The 24,665-nt window shown below is 42.3% G+C and overlaps 1 protein-coding gene and 1 long non-coding RNA gene across 5 annotated transcripts in view; one reads left to right on the top strand and one right to left on the bottom strand.

Annotated features, from left to right (window-relative positions):
- The window catches only part of SPTBN1 (spectrin beta, non-erythrocytic 1), a 211,532-nt gene extending 192,542 nt beyond the window's left edge, over positions 1-18,990 (bottom strand). Inside the window, exon 1 of one of the 4 annotated variants that reach the window (XM_075925482.2) lies at positions 18,843-18,990. The gene's annotated coding sequence lies outside the window, so the exon portion shown is untranslated. Of the gene's footprint in view, positions 1-17,708; positions 17,732-18,186; positions 18,325-18,629; positions 18,653-18,842 lie in introns of those variants that run through there. The other 3 variants (XM_075925484.2, XM_006122116.4, XM_075925483.2) reach the window with 3 other exon arrangements.
- Positions 18,991-19,050: 60 nt separating this feature from the next.
- LOC149525193 (uncharacterized) lies at positions 19,051-20,772 on the top strand. Its single transcript, XR_016349272.1, has 2 exons — positions 19,051-19,376; positions 20,378-20,772. It is a non-coding gene; the product is annotated as an uncharacterized LOC149525193 (long non-coding RNA).
- The last annotated feature ends 3,893 nt before the right edge of the window (positions 20,773-24,665 follow it).

Genomic DNA, 24,665 nt, shown 5'->3' with positions numbered 1-24,665 from the left:
TTACTTTCTCTGTGATCTCTCTTTGTTTATTTTATTTTTAATCTCCTCCAGCCTCTCTTTCCCCAGCATTCACCTCTTCTCGTCTTTGCCCATGTCTTTCTTTTCTTCAACCTCAGTTCAACTTCTAGCTCTGCCACTGACTGCTGCTATTTGGTGATGGGTGAGTCACTTATTCTTTGTACCTCAGTTTTCATCTATAAAAGCTAGGATAGCACTGACCATTGTAAGGTGCTCTGCAATCCTCAGATGAAAGGCACTATGAAAATGTACCATAGTTGTTGTGTGCTACTCATCTACACACATGCTGGGTCAAAGCAGCTCAAAAAGATGCATCATCTCCTGCACTGCTTGTGGCACTTTCAATCCCTACATGAGGTGACTTTCCCAGAAGAGCCACATTAGTGCAGCACATGACAAATATCATTTGAACAATGTTTCAGAAAATGCCTGACCCAACTTCTCTGTATCAGTCCTCCTTTTCCCAGAGGTCCCTTTACCTACCCTCTCTCTACAGTGTGATGGACACCCTTCCCTTGTAACAATCTACCGAAAACTACAGTCATCGTTTAATCCTGCCCCCTCTGACACCACAAGTCACCTAAGCCCCAGCTGAAGGATTCAAGTAACGAGCTATGAATCAGGGCTTCTCTCCACTATGCCAGGAATTGACACTACAGCGATCAATCCACCAGCCGTAATCAATTTGTGAATGCTCTCCCATTGACACGGGTACTCCACCAGGATGATAAGAGTAGCTGATGTTGACAGGACAGCAGCCCCTCACTGAGCTGTCCATAACAACATGCCAAAGTAAGTATGTTGACTTCAATATACAGATGTTGAGATGTGGCAAGGAGTCGTCTAGACTAGTTGCTGTGACACTGAACACCTCGATACTGCTATTTGGCACCTCCTATAGCACAATATTTCATGTCACATTCAGGACCTGAAAGGTACCAGAGTACCCATGGTAGATCTAGAAAAAAGCAGATCTCCTTCAGTGAAGGGACTAACATGAAGAGAGACCATATTATTAATTTAAATTAACAAACAATGTACTTCCAATCTAAATAAATCTATGGGCAACAGCCATCTGCAGAATTGCAATGAAGTGAGAGATAGCCAGGAGAAGTCAATGTGGCAGAGTGGGTGAGATGCACCATCTCTTCTTCTTTAATGACTAGACTTTATATCCCATTTTGGATACACATGGATGGAGTTTGGGAGACTTAGTCTAATCTCATTGAGGGTGCATCTACACTGCACAGCTATTTTGGGATATTAGAGGTATCATTCAAAAATGCTACTCCACGTCTACACAAGCTGCCCTTTATTTCAAAATATTTTTTGAAATAAAGGGCACACTATTTCGGCATCCTGGTAACCCTTATTCCACGAGGGTTAAGGGATGTCTCAAAATAGTGTGTTATTTTGAAATTTGGCGCTGTGTAGACATGCCAAATTTCAAAATAGCCTATTATAAAATTCAGTTGAAATAAGATACACAATTTGTGCAGCACAAATTGCGTATCTTATTTCGAGTTTAGGGTGCTGTATAGATGCCCCCTACGAAGCCATAAGAAAGCAAAGGCAGCAGTCAGACACTACCAACAGAGCCAATAACTAGAATAGCTGAGTATCACAGGTCAGCAGCATTGAGGTGCTATAGTAGAAGTGGATGACAGAATCTTACAGCATGACTATCTCTACCCAGGCCTACTGGTCTCTCACTTAGGAGCACTGGACATTCATTAATAAATTTAAAAACAATTTAAAAAAATTAAAAAAAAAACCCAGTTAAAGCTAACTGCCAGCAGGCACACAAATTCCACTCATCTGCTTCTCCCCTGCATAATTCTTGCTAGAGTTCTCAAGTTACAAGCCCGTCTCCCTTTTTTAGCTGACATCTTACAGATGGCCTGTAGTCTCTGTTCTGAAACCAGAAACTCAGGAATAAGCCATCGCATTTTACTTTTTTTCTAATAGGAAGCTGCAGCTTTAAACAATATACTGCTAAGCACAATGCTAACATTAATTCAGCCACCTTTACCATTGACCATGCAAATCAAACCTACTACATTTCCTACAGTATCTCACAAAGAAAAGTTGCGCTTCCACTAGGGATGTAAGAGTCTAGCCATTTAAACAGGTAACCGATAATCATGAGTTTATCGGTTACCCAAACCATTACATGCGGCTCCCAGTACAGCTCCCGGGGAGCTGTCTGCTGCCCTGCGCTGCCCCATGCTGCTGCCTTTGTACCAAAGCCAGCAGCACAGGACAGCAGCCAGCTCTCTGAGAGTGGGGCGGCAAGTGGGAGCTGGTACTCACTGGGAGCCATCTTAAAAGCTGGCTCCCCATGTGTACTGACTCCCAGGGAGCTGCCTGACGCCCCACACTGCTGCCTCGGATATGGAGGCAGCAGCACAGGCTGGAAGGCAGGAACCAGTATGCAGAGGGCATGCACCATCTCCCATGGAGCTGACTGCTACCCTGCGCTGTTGCCTCTGTATCAGTTGAAATTTTTAGTGGTTACACAGTTAGCCAATTACACTCATTTTAACATCCCTAATTTCCAGCAGACTACTATGAACAGAAACTTTTCTTCAAACTGTGAGGTGGAATCTCTTGCTTGCTAAGAGCTAACGATAATACCTTCAAAACTCTCTCTTCAATCAACACACAAAGTAGCTCAGTGCTAATCTCCAAAACATGAACACTACATCATGAACATGTCTTTTTTTTAGAAGCTATTGCATCCTTCTACCATCAGTAACCCCAAAATGCTGCTTCGTAGCATGCCCACGAAAGCTCATGATACCATCTACATGTTTTGTTAGTTTTTAAGGTACTACTAGACTATGCATTGTTGTTTAAGTTTTTCCAGTTACAGAGTAACTCGGCTAACCCTCTGAAGCTTTTCAATTGCTGTTTTCTCAGGGTATGTCTATACTTGCACCCTAGTTTGGACTAGGGATGCAAATGCAGGCATACGAAATTGCTAATGAAGCGGGGATTTAAATATCCTGTGCTTCATTAGCAAGATCTCGCTGGTGCGCTAGTTCGAATCACAGCTGATTCGAACCAGGAAGTGAGCATCGGGACGCGTTAGTTCGAACCAAACCCCTTGGTTCAAACTAACGTTACTCCACAAAAATGAGGAGGATATTTAAATCCCTGCTTCATTAGCAATTTCGAATGCCTGCATTTGCATCCCTAGTCCAAACTAGGGTGCAAGTGTAGACATACCCTTAGTTATTCCACTAATGCAGCACTTAAGAGCAATAACAGATTGTCAACATTTATATTTTTGTATTATTCAAAAGATTAGACCACTTGGTTTTGACTTCTAAGATCAAATCTTTGAAAACAATTGCTACATCAGCATTTTCACTAATGAAAAGGTGAGCAGTATTAGTTATACTCAGAGAACACTATCTAGCAATCAGAGCACAGGACTAGAGTCAAACATTTTGTGTTGTTATCTCAGCTCTACCAAATACACACTGTGTGACCTAGGACAAGCCATTTCACTTATCTTTACATATCTGAGAGGGGAGCAATGAATAGTTTTCTAAATAATATTGAGAACATCAGCTGTTACGTGCTGTACAATAAAAGGACCACCTATCATTAGAAGGTACCAGTAGTTCTAAATGCCCTTTTTTCATACACACATTATAACTGCTGACTGGAAAATTGGTTTTGTATGCAGTGTCTTAAAGAAATAGTGCAGCTTTTTCCTGGCTCTTATTTTGGGAGACATCAGAGCTGAATAGTGCTAAAGCTGTGGACATTCCAGTTTCAGCATGCTCTAATCTTCCAATCACCATTTCCCAAAGGTATACGATGCCCTTCAGGTTGAACGTTGACAGAGTTCCAGTGCAGCTGAAAAGAAATACCAGAATTTTCCAGGCACCAGCTAATGAAAGTCAAAAACAAGAAGGACAATTTACAAAAGAGGACAAGAATTTATCACTCTCAATGACCATTACAAAAATGGGAAACTACTTGTAATTCTACAAACCAATGTATAAAGTACTGTTGTATACTCCCATACATTAAGGCCAATTTGGAGAAAAAATGTTAAATGTTTTATGAATAATTTGTACAAGATATAATATCATTCAGTGATCAACAAATCTGAATAGCCCAGTGTAAAATCTGATAATGAAACAACTGTTTTTGTTTGTTTCTTATTTAAAGCCTACTTAAAAATTCTTCTTTTTAATGTATTTTTCAAGAACTTCTACCAATTATTTAAAAAGAACTACGCCGCTCCCCAAGTTACGAACCAACACTTGGTCCGTAACTCAAAGTGTTCGTAACTCGGATCCCATAGAGTTACATGGCGACCGCGCTGTTCGTAAGCGCGGATCGCCATTCGTAACTCGGATCCGCATTTACAACCGCTTTGGTCGTAAGTGCAGATGGTCGTAAGTGGAGGTGGTTGTAACTTGGGGAGCGGCTGTATTCCCAAGTCCTACTTTTAAATATGGCGGGTATGAGACTACAAACCATAAAATTCCCTGGTGAGTTGACCCTTTATTTAAATCAAATATTTTCGGGGGAGAGGAGGGGAGAAAAATACATCTAACAAGCTGCCTTTATTAGATGATTGTCAAACAATATGTCAATTTCACTGCTTTTTAGTTCTACCATATAAAACTTACAGAAGTTTTCCTTTTATGGAAACTGAATGGGACAAAAGGAAATATTAAAATATACACAAGAAAGAACTTATCTGTCAGACTAATGTAACAATTTACCAATCCAATGCCACATCAAAAGAGAGTGGGATGTTTTAAGATTTAAGTTGTAAAAGATTAAACTAAATAAACATTTGAAATCTCCTAAAGAGTAAATACAAGAGACAACAGTTATGCTCTCTCCCTTCCTCTCATTCATATATAATTGTACACAAACAGGATAAATGATGGAATGATGTTACATAAAGGTGTTCTCAATATGAATTTGGGAAGCTACTTTTACAGCTAGCATGCCACCCCAAACACATTCAAATAAAATATCTCCCATATGACCTGTAGATGTCACATACGAGCCTCCCCTCCCCCCCAAAAAAATCAGGACTGTTTTAGGGTTTTAACATTTTTTCCTGGAACTATTCATCATATCCTTCTGCCCTGAATGTCAAGTATCTTGGTTTCTATGAGCCCACTCCCACTAGAATTGATTTAAGTGGTGGAGGATCAGGCCCCATAAGCTCAATCATACTAGTTACAGCAGAAGTCATTAAAAATGACATAATATAGTTCTACTGGGCATAAAAATGTTATGAATTCAAAGTAGAATATTTCAGATCTATCTTCCTTTCCAAATGATATCAAACTCCTCCTTCTACTCCCACAGGGTCATAAGATAAAATTTCAGAATTGTAACAATTTTGATGTCTACAAAGGTTGTCACTAACCCAGAACTAAATCTCACCCAACCTGAGACTCACTCCTGGATAACTGTGGATTAATTCCACATTTGGGGGGAACAAGGAAGGAATATTTCAGGGACAGACTGATTTTTCTTTTTGGAGGGCAACTGTGAAGCAATTCAGTAGGTGGGAGTGCTAGAGTAAATCCCGAAGAAAATGGATTGGCAAGCAGAGAGCATAATAACAGAGTGATTAAAATTAAAATAATAAATTTCATTACTCTGAATTGTTACACATGCATCTCATCTCCACAATTTGGAAGGGTGGAAGAGTAACATGATTTAAATAATTCTCTAAAAGCTAGGGAGTGTCCCTCTTAAATCAGTCACCTCAAATGTTCGAGTCTCCAATCTATATGTCCAGCTAGGAAAACGAAAGTTGGTTTTGACATTCAAGTCTTATGTGTTTTCTACTTGCTGAAGCAATAGTATAAATTTTACTGGGGCAGATACTACAGTCCCTTATATGAGTAATATCACTTGAAATCAATCATGACCATTCACAGGTGTAACGGTTTAGAGACAGGCCTCATTGCACTGAAGCAAAAAGAGTTATTTATCTTAATAAATGCCAAGACCAAGTTCCACCCTCAGTCCACACCTGTTATAGTAATGAGGGTAGACAGGAGGAACCTGATTGGCACATCTGTTTATCCTGCAGTCTTAACCAGGGTTGGAAATTGGCCACTTGTTACAATAATGTAGCTAATTATTATAAGCAGTAGCATTTTCTAGAATGAAGTTACAGTGTCTCCAGATATAGTCTGAGCTCTCGGGGGGGGGTCCAAGCCTGCAAAATAATGAGTATCTTCTAACTGGTGCTGATTGCCCGCAGCTTTCAACATGCAAGATCATGGGCAGCAAATAATTAAGGCAAGGGTAGGACATGGGCGACCCAGGCCACACTCTGGACTCAGGTCAGGTTCCCCCTTCCTACTGTGTGAAGCAGCCTGCTTTTGTCCAGGCTCTGGGGCTAGCAGGTGGAGGTGAAGGGGCAGCCAGGGATTGGATCTTGCAGCATGGCCTGCGCTTCCTGGTCACCAGTTGCTCCAGGATAAGGAAGGTTGGATCGCACGGCTACCCAGACACTGGTTGCTCTGGGGCCAGGAAGGCTGAGATCGCTTGGCGTTCCAGAGCTAGAAAGCCTGGAAGTGTAGGGTAGAGGCCAGCAGCTACAATACCTGGCAACCTGGCATTCCAGAGTGAGAAGGCACACTAACATTTGGTTTGGCCAGCCAGCAACCACCATGGGGGTAACTAAAGGTGTGGGGGGAATCAGAGGCTACAGTGGGGGCTGGATGGGTTCCAGTGGGCATAGAAGGCCAGGGCCTTGGGTGGAAGAGGTACGGGCTTGTCTCCCTAAGCCGGCTGTTCCTCCACTGCCCATGCACAAGATGCTCGGTACCTTTCAGAATCTTACCATAGGACATGAGCTTAATGTGAGAGCACAACCAAGGGGCACACGCATTTGGCATGAATACATATGAGAACTCTTGATTAGATGTTACAAACAGTTCAGAATAGCATGTGACATGGTGGGCAGTTTTATAGGCATCGCAATCCTGAGGCACAAAGCAGCAGAAGAGAGCTTCACATTTAAGAATCCAATCCTGCAATCCTCCATAGTTATTCAAAGTAATTTGCCAGATCACAGCTTGATTCTGTTTTTATTTCTTTTGCCTTATTTGCAAAAATGTTTTTTATTGGGATAAGAAGAAATTATTTCTATAAATGTATAGAACTGATGAGCTGCAATAATCATAAACCTATATATGATTTCAGTGGAGTTAGATGACAGGTGAATAACCCTGAACACATTAATTCCATAATAACATGTTCAGAATACAATTTGTAAACATTCTTCTAATTAAGAAGTTTTGCAGACTTTATAACAGCCACTTTCCAAAATTAATATCTTGGTTATTTGATACATTAGTCTTTTACAGGTTGACCTTATGCTAATAATTTTTTAAACCCAAAATGTTTGAGTTACAGTTTAAAAACTTTTTGAGATTCATTTTTCTACATATTGTAAACAATCAAAAGTATTTGTTTCATATTTGTATTACCTAATATTCCAAAATACAGCACAGAGTAATTTAATAGGCAAATTATAACCTCTACAAAAGAAAGAGCTGGTGTTTTACAAAGAAATATGCACAACATTAACTATAAAAAAGTGCTAGTAGCTGCCACTAAAATCTAGTCTGGCTAAAACTAATTTCAGTCCCAAATCCTTTCATTTCAATGGCTTCTTGGCCTGCTGCCATTGCTTATGACAACTAGAAGTTAAAAATGAAAACAGCTGTACTATATCAACTACTGTTTAAGATGGTCTGTAACAATGTGAACATGTGATTTTGCAAACTGCCCTTAAGGTGACATGTAAATTCACAGTACCATGCCAGGAATCTGAGGAACTTTATGACTCTTTGAACTCTTGCAGCAATCCCAGCTACAGCAATCCCAAGTGATTCACGTTATTTGCAGCTAGTTGACAACAGCTGTAGAAACATCTCTAAAATGGCTGTCCTATCATGCACCAACACACTGCTCCTCCTACTGCTGGTATGTCCATGTGGTCCTCACCTGTCAGTTCCATTTTAGTGAGTAGCTCCCTAGATTTTCATGTCTCATCTGCTTGTTTAAAAGAAAATGGTGGTCAAAGCTATTTAAACTCCTAGTTTGACATTGCTCTTTACACTGTCATCATATAGTATTACCTAAGCAAGCATCTTGAGAATCTGTTTCTTCTCTAAAAGACATCAGTGCTCATCTTTATGTCACATGCTTCAGTATCATAATCCAACACAGGATTTACTCCAGGATTAAGATTATTTATCTTAGACTCAAACCACAAATAAGATGAAGGCACTGTGTCACTCAAACCTCTATACAGAGGGTATTATCATCTACATGAGTGATTTATGGACACTTTAGTTAACAAATCTCTCCTAATTCAGAAAATTTGTATCAGCTAAATATTTAATTGATCAGTGTGCATCCGAAATAAAGTCATCTGCATTTTTTATACCAAGAGAATTTAAAATTTCAAGCCAGATCCTTAGCTGGTGAAATCAGTATTGTTTCAATGACCTCAGTGGAGCAATACAGATTAATACCAGCTGAAGATCTGGCCAATTCATTTTTTTAAGCACAGTAGAAAAAGAAAAACCAATGCACTACAACCACACTATCTATGCACATTAGTTTTAACACCTTTCTTCTGTGACTGAATACATTTAAGAATCTAGTTGAGGCTTTCAGTAATAACTAGTTGATATTATTGTATTGGTGTAATTTAAATAACTGTCTGGGTCAAATTATTTTTAATCCTCCTTTAGCGCATGCTTCATTTACCCAGAATTCATGTTATTTTGTTTGTCTAAACATACCCATGAAGTATCCCACTGAAAATAATCCATTACCATCATTTACTTTAACTAAATGCCACCTAATGTTTTATTAGTCATGACTCAAATAGCTTTTTAAATAATGTAATTTCTGGAAATGAATTAATCTAATACATTCAGAAAATTAGAAAGACCACAAGACTGGAAAAATGGAAAGTTCAGTGAATCTCACACTGAAATTTCTGAATTTGACTATCCATTTCATTATACCATTTTTATACAAGTGTATCTCTAGTGGGCACGATCCTGGCCAGCAATGATGCATAGTACCATGCCAATGGTAAAAATATCTGCCTCAGTTCTTTCCTACAGATGAAGACAAATTTGAGAAACCTACACTAGTTCCTGGCAAATATATAGATGCATATTCACTCCTTATTCAGGTATCAGTGTAGATAATGGAAAATCTTGCCTAATCAAGGACTTGTGCCCCATTGTTAAAATTATAATTATTTTCCTTCTTTCCTGATATCCCATTTTGCCCTAGGTTAAAGATTTTTGAGGACCTGTATGTTTAAGGAACAAACAGAACATAAATCAGAAAAAATATAATATACTCATTATCTCTAATCCATTTTAAGGAAGGAATTTGTGCTAAAATGAGGTAAAGTGAGAAGTTTTCCAATCTTTTGTTATCCAGGGTACTATTTTAAGGTATAGTGTGATTACATTAGTACTTGTCACACAGTCCTGCTTCCAATCTGCTGGCAGGTCTCCAACACATTCCAGTATTTAATGTTCAACTCTAGTTGGGATTCAGCCCCACTTATCTCTAAGACACATTGACTGATTTTTCCACATTATAAACTGACCCACCCTTTAATCGCATGAGGTCACTTTGTACAATCTGAGCCTACAAATGAGAAAAATATTTTGAACAAGCTCCTCCAAAAGTCCAAGTGGTGATGACCGTAATTAAAATAGATTCCAACAAAAGTTTTAACATTAAGTTATAGGCTCTCAGCCAGATTTTCAACTTGTATAAATCAGTGTTGTTCCACTGAAGATAGTGAGATTCAAGCCATCTGAGAATACGGTTCTGTAAATGTACTTACAATGACAATGAGAATACAGGTTGTACCCCCAAAAATTGGCACTCTCTGGCCCAGCAACAGTCATCTTCCGGCAGGACAACGGATGCTCCTGGACCAGAGAGAAGAGTCTAAGGGCTGGCGGGCCAGCAGGGGCCGCCAAGCTGGAGGCAGCGCAAGACCAAAGCTGAAGTCTAGTGGCAGCGCGGGGCCAGGCAGAGTCCCCTGGCAGCACAGGTCAGTGCTGGGCTGGAGCCCTGCAGCAGGAGCCAGAGCCTCTGCTGCCCAGGAAGCCAGGTTGGGGGGAGAGGGAGTGGGAGGGAGGATGCCTGCTGGGCTTAGAAGCTGGTGGCAAGAGACATCCCCTGGTCCAGCAAATTCTCTCATTCGGGACCAGTGAGGTCCCAGTGGTGCCAGACCAGGGAAGTCCAACCTGTATTTTACTCCAAAAAGAAGATACAGTGAAATGCTCAAAACTCTTTGTTTTAAATAGGAATCTTACCATCCACTTTATTATACCAGAAAATTACAATATTTTCAAACATGGATGCCTGAAATCAAGCACCTAAAGCTACATTACCTAAATTAGTTTCTTGATATTCAAGATGAGATGTTGAGCCTCCACAGCTCTCTTTGACTTCTAATGTAAAAATAAAAGACTCTCTTGCTATAATTAAATGGAGTATTTGCAGTGTGTGGCTCTGCACTAACAAAATGACATTTCACAGCTGGAAAAAATAAAAACTCAATCAAATTTTATAAAAACTATATTGTCTACTGTACAGTAATGGTTACAATTATCATAAATTAGCCCCATTCTAATTAAGCTTTTAGATTTATTTAGTCAATCTAGGGTTTTTTTGTTCAGAGTTGAAGGAAGCTGACATATTTCGGTCTAACATCATCAACAAGGTTGCACTTTACCAACATAACAGTAAGGAACAAACGCCAAAGTTGGTGATTCATAACACGCTGCAGTACAACCACCTCACTGTCTCACTCCTGTGGTGATTAAACCAATTAAGCTCCTATCCTAATTATGAACAGCTCAAGGAATACAAAAGATGTCAGTAACATTAACTCACTAGAGAATGTGAGCATCTTTGTTTCAGAAGGGTCTAAATTTACCATTTGACAATAGTTCATTTTCTCTTGAAGAACCTGAAGTGTTGTTCTTCAGAGTGCACTGTACAGGTAAATATCTCTCACAAAGACAAGGGACAGTAATATTTTTTGGGGTGTGAATCTTGCCAGATGCTGAGCACAAAAGTGCTATGAAGTGCTGTGGTACATTCAAGCCCATGTGAAAACAAATGGAAAGTTCTCTCACCCTTGTTTTGTCAAGTGCAAGTGTGGACTGAAGTCAATGAGAATTGAAGATGTTCAATACTTTACAAGATCAGGTCTTAAACTATGACTTATTCCTATGTAGGATCTGCACATCTTTTGAACTCCAGCTGCTTCCTACCTAACAGATGATGCACATACAGATTTACCTAATAGATGATGCACATACACTTTTAATAGTGCCATACAGAAAGCCCTGTTATCTATGAACTTTGCATATCAAGATTAAACAAATATGTTAACCTGTCTCTTATTTAGTTTATCTTGCATATGAAGAGATAGATGGTGACTTCAAAAAAAATTCCATTAAGTAGTTCTACTTTTGATCATCACTGATTCACCATGGTCAAAAACTGTTCTTCCGGAACTGCCTATATTACTTTAAAATAGGGATGAGAATGGTTAACCACCCTAATTGCCACAGGCAGAGGGCTGTGCCAGCCTGGTGGGGCTCACCGCAGGCAGGGGCACTCCAGCCTGGCCAAAGCAGTCCCACCTACAGCAGGCCTGGGTCAGCACGCCATGGGTAGGGGCACTCCAGCCCAGTCTGAACAGCCCCAGTTCATGACGGTCCAGGCCCAGCCGAAGTGATTTGCTGAGGGCAGAGGTTGCGCCAGTCTGCCAGAGCAGCCCCCGCCTGCTCCTATTTAAATGGTTAACCGATTAAAGATTAACTGATTAATCAGGATTGTACATCCCTACTTTAAAATACGAATATACAGCACAAAACATGAAATAAATTAGTTTAATTACCCAGCAGATCTCTGACTGACAATTCCTGAGTGGAACTCATTCTTACCCACTTACCACAAATCACTATGGGTATGTCTACACCACAGAGAAAATCAAAGCTGGTGCAGTCACTCTTCCAGGGTTCAAATTAGTAGGTCTAGTGAAGACACGCTAATTCAAACTGAGAGGGGCGTTCCTGTCGGTGCCGAGCAGTCCTGTTTCTACCAGCAGCAAGGGAAGTCAAAGGGAGAGTGTGCTCTCTGCGACCTCCTGCAGTGTGGACAGCGCCAAAATTCGAGTTAAGATACTTCGACTTCAGTTACGCAATTAACTTAGCTGAAGTTGCATATCTTAATTCAAATTTATCCCCTAGTGTAGATATAGCCTATTAGTGCTATTGAAGTTAATAGACTTATATCATGTTATAACAGGCATATGTGACAGCTGAATCAGCCCCTAGTCATTTTTATGTTTCTAATTTTTCTGTATCTATCTCTTTCCCTACTGAGGATGAAGAAGAAACCCTCTTTTGGACTGGCATTTCCTCTTTTATATTTCATATTGTTACAACTGAAAAAAAAGATCCACTATCTAAACAAAGATGAGAGAGAACATTCTTGCCCAGAGCTTTGGGCTATGTGAGGCAGAACCAGGAGCAAAACCCACATTACAAGAGCTTAATATCTTCCACAGAAAAAATGGGGATTATGCTTTGTGGATGACAACCTAGATACTCAATTGGTGTAAAAAGGTGTGTAGCTCCAGCATCTGACCAGGTAAACCTTGCACTGTGGTAGTTTTTACAGAGAAAAGAGCAGAATGTAATAAAATCTATTAAGGGTGTAGTAAATGGAAAATCCACTTAATTTGGAAAATGTATCTACTAAACAGATTGATTGAAGTGCAGGAAGTGTTTCTGAATAGTGGATTAATGGCACATCTCTTCTAGTTCAATGCCATAGCTGGTATTAAACACTAGTGTATTTGTGATCACTGATAGGTGTGAATTAACATTTGTTGACCTACATTTTTCAGAACATAAATTTGTGAAGAACATAAGAAAATTATGGAAGGAATTAAAAAAGGTACTTACAAGTAGAAACATCTGAAAAGATTTTAGTGCAACAAAAACATTACTAACAAGGGGAGTGGTCAGAGAAAAACAGTCAATGGTGGAACAAGAACACAGGCCAAGTGACATTTCAGCATTGATCTGTTATTGGGCCAGTAACATACACCCCAACCATGACTGCAAAGATTACATATGACTGGATATTTTTTCATGTAGCATATATTAAAAGTCATTCAGAAATCATGCTCTGTGAGACAAACACACATCAAAAATCCACCTTTCTCAAGCTGTGGTAAAGAATCCTGAAATTTTTCGCTAGAAACTTAATTGTACATAGAATTTTCTGAAGCAAAACTATGCATTTTTTTGTGGGGATTCAATGGGAGCAATTGGTTCTAGCAGTTAACTATAAATTTAAAATAGCCAGAACTTAACAAAAATGTTAAAAAAATAGATTGCTTAAATTCATAGACTTGGTTAAACAGCAACAAGAATAATATTATGTAAATCAGATGAGATATAGCTATACATTACAAAAACATTGCATGTGTGAAATATATTAAACTCTACTTTTCATTAAAGAAAAGTAAACCTTTGTTGGGTCCAGATGCAACTGCTGCTACACAGTACTCATTTTTATTTGAAAAAGACAGCAGATCATTTTAAGAGTTATAATAAAGTCTGACAAATGAAAACCAGGTGTGAAACAAAATTGACACAGGATAAGGCCATTTTTGATACAGTATGTCTGCAGAAAGTCATTCTACCTGTGAAACCTTAGACAATATATACATACCATCCTCTAGCACTCTCCTCATGGAGCAGCCGTTGATTGTTACATAGGGATTACAATTAACCACAAGAGAATTATTAAAGTGAAGATGTAAACCCACAACAAAAAATAACAAGATGTCATCAGACTGTCAAACTTTAAAACCAGTGGGCTAAAAACAGTCCTGGTTCAACCTTTGAAGTCTAGTCTAGCTGGGCACAGACAGAGCTACTCATCTGAGTAATGCTTCTATCTACCTCAAAGGCAAAGCTCTTTCTTATTTAGGAACAAGAGGAGGCCATAGGTTGGTGCTTAGGTTAAAGTAAAAACCAAAGTAATAGTTCCCTGATCATTTGAGTCATGGGTACTGTAAGGAAAACTCCCATTGACTGCAGAGTGGAGATCAGGTCCCAAAAGGTTGCCTTTCTCCACAGGAAATACTGCAGTAGTTTTCTGTGCTGCTCTCATGTATTGTACAGTTATCTGCTTTAAATGGGAATGGGACAGAGGTAGGGCACTGTCTGTGGCAATGCATCAGCTCCATAACTGGCTCCTCGTTTTGGTTCAACGGAGCCTAAAATACGACTTTTTGTAAAGGTTTTCCCAAAATTATGTAATGGAGAGCATGGGGGTCAGAGACTGCCTGGGACTTGAATTTGGAAGATGTTTGGGCTACTGATAAACTACTGTAAAGGCTTTTCATTAGTCTGCAGCCCCCACAAATCTGAATAAATAAATGGCCTCATTTGAACTCCACAGCACATGCTCCTCACAAATTATTTATAATACTATCATACAAGGTTAAACTGCACACATGTATATTCATGATACTTGCAGATTACTGAGGGTGTCTGAAGCCTCCTGCTGAAAGTCCTACCCCTGCCTGCTCCAGCAAAGAAGCAACGAAGGTATGCCCTCCAGGCCTGCCTAGAAAGGCTGCATACATACAGCCAATTGGAGCCCAGCAAACTTAGATAAAAGGAGCTACAGAGGCTTATTAAGTCGCTTCCTGGCTGGGACCTGAGGGTTTAATGGGCTACACATACTGGACATAAGGTGATGGGTGAAGAAAAAGGGGCTATGCAGAAAAAGGCTCAGAGAGTAGCAGCAACAAATTGGAGGCAGTGGCATGTGGCTGCTGTTTATAGAGTCACTGGATTGATACTCAGAGTAGTAAGAGGTCTCAAATATCCATACCAGACACCACGTAAGGGGCCTGGAGCCCTGAAAAGGGGACAAGGCATATTAAGATGCCTGAGTGAAAGTTAGGATGTAAAGCGCTCAGAGACTGGGCTGGTGAGGACAAACAGTTGTGTTGGAATTTCCCTATCTGGAATTTGTTCATTCAGCCGTAACAACTGTGTGTCTTAGCTGGAGAACTGAGTCACTGAAGACCTGCCTAACAATGCTGACAACCTGTAGAGGATGCCAGGATAAAAAAGATTGCAGCATCAAATCCAACCAACAGGAGGCACCCACAGGAGGTTAGTTTCTCCTGTCCAAAGCCTTACCAAATTCATGGCCATGAAAAATGTGTCACTGACTGTGAAATCTGGCCTTTTGTATACTTTTACTCTATCCTATAAAAGTATTCTATATTTTAGGGTAAAATATATACAAAAGTACATGGCATTTCTCAATATGGGGGGTCTTAACCCAAAAGGAGGTCACACAGCTATTGCAGGGTGGTTACAGTATTGCCACTTATACTTCTGTGCTGCTTCTGTCTGTGATGTTGCCTTCAAAGCTGGGCACCCAGCTCTACTATGCAATACCGTGACCCCCCTTCTCCTGCACAATTGCCTTGTGACCCCCTTTTGGGTCAAGCCCCAGTTTGAGAAAGGTTTTTTAAGTCTTATGGGGTTTACATGTTTATATGTTGTCTTTTTAAAATACATATTCATACTTTGTTACAACACCATGACACTTAAGATTTAACTATCTGAAACTGTGAAACTGAAGATTTTTACAATGCCATCACTGCGAAATTTATAAAAATGGACCATGAATTTGGCAGGGTCCTACTCATATCAAACTGACCTCATATTAAATAATTCTCCAGGCCTATGTGATTTTAATGAGCATTGTGGGCCTCCCTCTAAGGAGACTTAGTTCAAGAAGTCTTTATGTGGAAAAAGGACTTTCACCAAATCTCTTTTGAGGATATATGCCCAATTTAAAGCTAGGTCTGCCTTAATTCAGATCATGCAATAGTGCTTTGGTTTGTGTACACCATGACCAGCGTGAGCATGAATGTTTCTCTGCAAGTCTGATTCATTCTTGGTAGCAGGTGCACAATAATGTCAAAGGTTGCTGGAGTCATCCCACACTATAGCTGAAATAAAATTTTACAATACTTTGACACATAACTACTACTTTTATGTTTACTTTTTTACTATATGCAATTTACTTCATTTAACTTGTTCTACAACAAAATGCAAAAGTGCTACTAGTCTACTACCAGATTGAGTACCAACTTTTCTTTAATAAACACCAGCTACCTAGATCATCTTCAGGACTATTGGGAATAGTGTCTCCAAGATGTCTTAATGCAAAACATGATTTCACTCACAGGCCAGAAACAATAAAAAATTAGTCACCTAGCTCTATTAACAAACCCTTGTACTTAATGCTTGAAGAAATCTCAAATCTTAGTAGTTTATTTTCCATTTACAAGAATTTTAGTTTTGATACTGATCATACAAAATCTATGTCTATGGACAATCACACAGTGAAAGCACAGAATCCTGTGTAGACATAATGTAGAAAGAAATATCTTTTCTTTTCCACTCCCCCTGCCACTTTTCCTAATATAAGGATGCAAATTTCCTCACAACTAGAGGACTAGAATGGAATTTATGCTACATTCAATTGCTCACTCCATTTTTGCACTCAAATTAAGTCTTGTAACAGATTAATGTTTCATATGCTTCAAAATCAAAGAATCTATGTTTAAAATCAAGGTGACTTAAAATAATTTTAAAAGGCCACTTTCCACTGCTATGGATGGATATTTCGGAGACACTGCAGTCCTGCAGATTTTTTTGTTTGTTTGTTAAAATAGGCCTGTAGATATCAAACTACTCTGTTGATCTGGAAGACCCAATAGATTCAAGTTCATGTATTGTGCCATTCCAGCTGTGGGTTTCCTTTAGTAATATCTGCATTTCAGGTCCACAAAACTGTCAGCCTATTTAAAAAGTTAATCCAAAGCCTTATAACCAATTAGTTGTAACTTTATATGGCTAATCATGTAAAAAGTCAGGAATTTAATAAAACAAATAAAACAATAAAAAATAAAACAAATGTTTCTTCTGTAAATATAAAAAGCACCTGGTAATAATATGAAAGAAGACTAATGAAATTGGAAAAAAATCCAGACCAATGACTGTAGATTTCATTTAAAGGGAGACTGAAGTGCAATCCATTTCAAAGAGCAGAAAATATCTTTACACCACTTTTGGAAAGTACAGTATTAGAATTTAAACATTTAATGGTGATGATAACACGAATACGTTTCAAGTAAAAGGTAAAAAAATACCAGGTGGTCTAATGTGCATTCCCGCATAATATGAAAGGGCACTTTATAAGAACCACTTTGAATATATCCCTCTGATTTACATACTGTCTGTGTTTAAAGGGTGCATGAACAGTAGGTGCCTATCTGCTACAATATAAATACGCACCGTTTCCTCTCATTTACAATAACATTCTTCCTCTAACCCCTCCCTAATGCTGCTACTTTTGTAGTATCAGATTAATGTTCTACAGCCGCAGGCTGGACTCCATCAGACCGCATTAGAGCTGCAGAACTGCAATCGCATAACTCCCCCTTCATTACAGAAACCAAGAGCAAGCAAAAAACAAAAACAAATAAAACCTCGCTCGGAACGCACAATTGCCACCCGCACCGCCGCCGCAACACACGGATCGGAGTCACAAACCACCAACATAAAAGGCAAGCGGGTAGAATGGTTGGGCCGTGATTGCGTTTGTCTCCGAGCGGAAAAAAAAAACAATCCCGATTTCCTGTTGGGTGGGGTTTTGACAAGGGAATCATACAAAATATAGCCGGAAAACCCCGACTAAAGGTTGCTAGATCACTGCATTGTGCTGCATCATTTCTCCTCGGGCATAAGGGCAGGGAGAGCCATCCCAGTAACGAAAACACAGGCACGAATGACGGGCACACGCTTCCCCAAGAGAACTACTGCACCCGGGCAAACACGACAGACCAATGCTGACAGATACACGGACTGGGTCCGGTTTGGGTTTTGCACGACGGGAAAAGCACGATTGCCGCGATCCAGCCCCCTCCCGCTAACCGGACAGCGGGGACCCTGGCAGATCCGCACCCCGCCCTACAGCACAAACCTGTTGCGGTCCTGGATGAGGAAAGGGGCGAGGGGAACTGCCCGGACGCCTGCTGAACGCCCAGCCCAGAACGACAGAAGGGCGGGGGAGAGGCTCCCGGCCGCGCCTGTTTGCATCCCGTGTACCGCTACAGGCAGCCACCTATGGCAGGCTCCCAGGCTCGGGGTGGGGTGGGGAGCGAAGGGAAGGGGGGGGATTAAGCTTCCTGCTGTCATTCGCCCCCCCCCCCACGTCGATACCCCCATTCACGGCTGGACCGTTCCTCCCCATGCCCACGTAGAAACCCGGCAGCGGCAGCAGTGCCCGGGAGCAGGCACAATAATCCCGCTGCAACACAATGATGGAGGCTGTGCCCGCGCTGGGGGCGCGCCGCCCGCACCCACACCGCCATCTCCCTGGCAGCCCTGCTCGCTGCCCCCCCCCCCCCGCAAAGGGAGCCTCACCCTGGTGCATCCGAGGCCGTCTCCCCCTTTCTCCGCAATCCCCCACACCCTGCCCGGGCGCGGTCCCCTCCTTGCGCCCCTGCCGTGGGGAGGTGTCAGCCCCCTGCCTTTGCCATGCCCCCTGCAGCCCCTGGGGAGGGGCAGGACGCCTCCTCTGGCGGAGAGGGGAGCGAGCCTGTGCCCTGCTGTCCGCATGCACCGAGACCCCCCTACCTCGCGGGGCCGGGGTGCCGCTCCCGTGCCGGCGCGCGCAAGGCTCCGCAGCGCTGAGGGGGAGATGCCGCAGCCGTGGCCGGGGCTGGCAGCTCCGGGCAGTGGCTGGAGTGAAAGGGAGGGGACTGGAGCAATCCGCAGCCAGCCCGCCTGCACCGCGACAGCTGCGCCGAGCCGGCAGCCAGGGGGCGGGGAGAGCGCGCGCACCCCCGCCCCGCGCCCGGGCGGCAGAGGGAGGGGGACGCAAGCGCCCTCCTCCCTCGTGTCCTCCCCCCCCCCCCCCGCACCCAAGCAAGCCCCTCGCCCTGCTTGAGCCCCGGCGGTCGGGCGGGCGGAGCGACACGCACCCCAGTGCCGGCTGGGCGCTGGCCTCCCGCTCCTCCTGGGCCGCGATGCGAGCAGACCCGGGCACAGCGCGTTTTGCAACCTGCCTGACATGGAGGCGGAGGGGCAGGCGTGGGGCTGCTGCTGCTCCGGGATACAGTCTGTGCATTGGCATCCCTAGCAGGGGCGGAGGTCACCCGGCAATGAACGGTAATGTAATCAGCGCCATTGCAACACTGGGTTTCAGAGAGATGCTTTGGCATCGAGGGTTTACTGTGTGGGCCCTAGGCACGGATAGGAGGGCCGCAGTTTTGCGCATCTCCCTCTTGGGTGGTGAGTAGGCATCCTCACCAGCTTTGTGTGGCTGCTGGGATGGCGGCGGAGAACTGCCTTAACTGCCTGCAGAGGAGCAGCCTGTGGGTATTTGCTTTTCTATAGACGAGTGGTCAGCAGAGGGACTAGGGCCCAGCAGCTCTGTGCAATAGCTTGTGCCTGGGGAGATGTGTGGTTAAGGCTCACCAACTCTCCCACAAGTGGAAGGAGCAGAGGTGAAAGTAAGCAGGTGCACCCTGGTGCACAGCTCCAGCCACAGCTGGCTGAGCTGTGGCAAAAGCCAGCAGTGGAGCTATCTAAAGAGCTGTCAGCCGCCCCCATTGCAAAAGGACAGTAATTGTAAGTTACTTTCCCCACTGAGAAGGAGTTTAGTAGTCTGACCCCAACAGAAATTACCTTTGTCATAAACCACAAGGCTCCTCCGTTTGGGATAAACTGGACATTTTCCCCCTCAAAAGCTGTGTGATGTGCACCCTACTCTGGGCAACACAGAGTTAGCAAGCCAGAGAGACTCAGCTGGTCCTGCCCCATCACAGCTGGGAGAGATGCAAAAAACAGAGTAAAGAGCTTAAAAGGCACTTGGCTCTGGCACATATGGAGAGAGTGTTGACTTTCAGTCTCCAGTGCCGGGAGAGGAGATCACTTAAAGGCAGGAGATCCTAGAATGGCCACTGCCCACTGGCCCCTTCTGGAAGGAAGGAAAATAACCTGAGGCTGACTCTCCCTGGCATGCAGGAAGAGATCAGTCCCCTCTATTTACTTGTGAACTCTGCTTAGGGCTGCAGCCTGCTGAACAGCCCCAGAAGGAAGATAGCCTTTACCCTGTTTGGGGAATATTCACTTGTATTAATTCTTCTTTTGTTCTGTTCCAACCCCAGAAGAGTGGGCTATCCAGACCCAGCTGGAGAGCTGAGCTTCTTAGGTGTGGAACTGGAGTGGAGAAAAATACCTGATCACCTGTGCAGAGCAGGAGCTCTGGGCCCCACCCCTCAAACAATGGGGGGAAGGAACTGTGGTGACATGAGCATAATTTATAACAACTAGAGTACAATACTTTGTATAAAATCTAAGTATTTTTTATTTGCAGCAACACTGGTATGTCAGGGCCCCAGTCAGGGGTGAAAGCCTTGTTATGATATGAACTGTATAAACACATATTCAGAAGACCATTCCTGTCCCAGAGATTTAACAAGCCAAGTGTGGGACAAGAAACAACAGACATAAAATAGGCAAAGAGAAATATGAGTTACCAATAAAATGATCCCTTTTTTTTTTTTTCATAAAAAGCAGAAATTTTAGCTCACAATCTGCCTGATCATTATGACAACATCAACAGTTGAGTGGAGTGAGGCACTACCAGCCATGGGGCTGCTATGAAATAAGGACAGAATAGAAATTTTTGACACAGAGTGGAATATCAGATGATGAACAAATGAAGATTTCACTTCAACTTCTTTTTCATCATGAATGGATGAAAGAAGCAGGAATTCGTCTCTTGCTATTCCTAGTCACAACAGCTACAGCTAAGCATTCTTTTTTTCTCATTGAATAGAATTTTGTGTTTTGAAAGAAGTCACCTTGTGCCTGATCATGAGCAAATCATGAAAGGCTGGAAGTCAGATTCTAACAAAAAATAGGTCACATGGAACAAAGAGCATTTTAGAAGTTTATATATATCATGAAAGGAAATAAAGTAAAATAAATTGTACAATTTAGGTGCCAAGTTTTGTCACCTTTCTTCATGCCAAATAAAACTGCACCCCCCTTCTAATCACACTGAAATCAATAGGAATACCTGCGAAGTAAAATTCTAGTCAACCTGAGTAAGGTTGACAGAATTTGACTCAATGTGAAAATTCTACAGAAGAGAAAAGTAAAAGTTTGCAGATGATACTAAACTGTTCAACATAGTCAAGACAGGAACAGACTGTGAAGAACTTCAAAAAGATCTCACCAAACTGAGTGGGCAACAAAATGGCAAATGAAATTTAATGTGGATAAGTGTAAAGTAATGCACGTTGGAAAAAATAACCGCACCTATACATACAGTATGATGGCAGCTAATTTGGCTACGACAAATCAGGAAAGAGATCTTGGAGTTATCGTTGATAGTTCTCTGAAAACTTCCACACAGTGTGCAGCAGCGGTCAAAAAGGCAAATAGGATGTTAGGAATTATTAAGAAAGGGATAGAAAATAAGACACAGAATATCTTAGGGTATGTCTACACTACCCCGCTAGTTCGAACTAGCAGGGGTAATGTAGTCATCCGCAGTTGCAAATGAAGCCCGGGATTTGAATTTCGCGGGCTTCATTTGCATGAAGCCGGCCGGCGCCATTTTTAAATGCCGGCTAGTTCGGACCCCGTGCCGCGTGGCTACACGGACTAGCTAGTTCGGATTAGGCTTCTAATCCGAACTAGCTGTACACCACGGGGTCCGAACTAGCCGGCATTTAAAAATGGCACCGGCCGGCTTCATGCAAATGAAGCCCGGGAAATTTAAATCCCGGGCTTCATTTGCAACTGCGGATGACTACATTACCCCCGCTAGTTCGAACTAGCGGGGTAGTGTAGACATACCCTTACTCCCCCTGTATAAAACTATGGTATGCCCACATCTTGAATACTGTGTACAGATGTGGCCTCCTCACCTCGAAAAAGATATTTTGGCTTTGGAAAGGGTTCAGAAAAGGGCAACTAAAATGATTAGGGGTTTGGAACAGGTTCTATATGAAGAGAGGCTAAAGCGACTGGGACTTTTCAGTTTAGAAAAGAAGAGATTAGGGGGATATGATAGAGGTATATAAAATCATGTGTGGCGTGGAAAAGATGAATAAAGAAAAGTTATTTATTAGTTCCCATATTAGAAGAACTAGAGGACACCAAATGAAATTAATGGGTAGCAGGTTTTAAACTAATAAGCGAAAGTTCTTCTTCACACAGCGCATAGTCAACCTGTAGAACTCCTTGCCAGAGGAGGCTGTGAAGGCAAGGACTATAACAGGGTTTAAAAGAGAACTAGATACATTCATGGAGGTTAAGTCCATTAATGGCTATTAGCCAGTATGGGTAAGGAATGGTGTCCCTAGCCTCTGTTTGTCAGATGGTGGAGATGGATGGCAGGAGAGAGATCGCTTGATCATTACCTGTTCGATTCACTCCCTCTGGGACACCTGGCATTGGCCACTGTTGGCAGACAGGGTACTGATCTGGATGGACCTTTGGTTTGACCCAGTATGGCCTTTCTTACGTTCTTAAGGAGAGCATGACATACAATATTTGCTGACACTGGAAAGTAAAATAAAAGGCATTCACTAAGGCTTATACAGCTTTTGCGCAAGAGAGCGTTCACGGTGCATGGATGCTCTTGTGCAAGAAAGCTCTGACTGCCATTAACAGAATGACCATCGGGCTCTTTTTCTGATAGGCTCTTTTTGTGCAAAAAACCCCTGCGGAGCATCCACACATGCCTTTTTGCACAAGAGCTGTAGCGCAAAAAGGAGTTATTCCTCATGGGGAGAAGAATAATAAAAGCCCTCCATCCTGTTGATTTACTGTTTTGTTGGTTTTTTTTGCACAAAAACATACTTGATATATGGACGCTCTGTCCGTTTTTGCACAAAAACCTTGCAGTGTAGACATAGCCTAAGTATCATATTACCAGCTTGACCACTGTTCCTCTACTATACTGATATAGATCTTCAAAAGTATTTACACTCCTAACTTCCATTTATTTAAATGAATTTTGAAAGCCTAAATATCTTTGAGGCTCAGGGCAACAGTTCCTTAGGTTACAGCCCATTTTATATGCAATGTATAGGTTATAATGATAAACATGTAAAATCTGTGTGTAAGAGTCTGTGATTTTCACTTTTAGTGTATTTATACAAGTTTTCAGGCTTAGATTATTAATATCCCTTTGCCAGGCATCAATATGAACTCAATTAATTGGATTTTGTTTAATGATTCATAAAACATAGATTTTAACGAGGAATTTATTAGTATTATTTGTATGATAAAACGTCTAAGCTGAATAGAGGGATATGATAATGCCTGATATTGTTTAAAGCAGGCCTGGGCAAAATACGACCTGAGGGCAGGATCCGGCCCACCAAGCCACCAGATCTGCTCTGCAAACACAACGGGGAGCCTCAGGCAGACTCACTGCTTGCCCCGCGTGAATGGTGCTTCACGTACTGCTCCCACCCCTAGCACAATCCCATTGGGTGATTTCTGACCAATGGGAGCTGCCTGTTTGAAGAACAGGCAGCGTGGGAAGCACCACTCCTTCCTCTCCTCTGTCTTTTATTCACCAACACACATGGCCCCTGCAGCCTGTGTGAGGTCAGGGCAGGTTGCTTGCCTGCCTAAGAAACCTGCTGGGCTACTGGCCCGGAGTCACCCAGGTAAGCCTGCCAGCCAGAGATTGCCTCTGGAACCCTAATCTCTCCCTTTCCCCAACCCTCTTTCCCCTCACTCCTACCCCCCTACCTTATATAAGCCAAACCCTCCATCCCCCTCCTGAACTCACTGCATCCCAGACACTGCATCCCAATCCCCTGCCCAAGGTAACAACTCAAACCCCTGCATCCCAATCACCTGCCCTAAATCACAACCACCTGCTTAACCCAAACTCCCTCCCAGAACCCCCACCTCCTCCTGCATCCCGGTCCCTTACCCCAAGTTCCCTGCTGCATCCAACCTGCATCCCAGACCCCGCACCGCCTCCATTAATATAATAGAAGAGTGTAGCCCTTGACCACTTTCCAAAAGTGCCCACCCCCATAAAAAATTATTGTCCATCCTTGGTTTAAAGGGTAAAATATTTAAATTTTAATAGCCCACTATGAATAGCTCCCAAGCAAATAGGCAGTGCAAAAGAACAAGTGTGTAATCTATGAAAGAGAGTGGGTAAGAGCGTCCAGTATATTTCAAGATTTTATTTCAACACACATAGTTCAAATATGGGTGGAGCAAACATTCACTGTGCATGCACTATGTGAGAAAGTGCTGGAGGATGATGGGAAGGTGGTGAATGAATTCCTGGATTTTACTAAGGCCTTGGATTCTGACAGCATATGGCACAAATCTATCTAGGCAGTCTTTGTGGCTGGTAGGTTGGAGCTGGTGAAAATCTAATAAAGCTGAAACAAAATCTCTACAGAA

Source organism: Pelodiscus sinensis, chromosome 3 (genome assembly GCF_052426305.1).
Source record: "Pelodiscus sinensis isolate ZL-2025 chromosome 3, ASM5242630v1, whole genome shotgun sequence".
Classification (NCBI taxonomy): domain Eukaryota; kingdom Metazoa; phylum Chordata; order Testudines; family Trionychidae; genus Pelodiscus; species Pelodiscus sinensis.
Note: the sequence above shows the minus strand (reverse complement) of the source record. Positions and strands in the feature narration are given on the sequence as shown.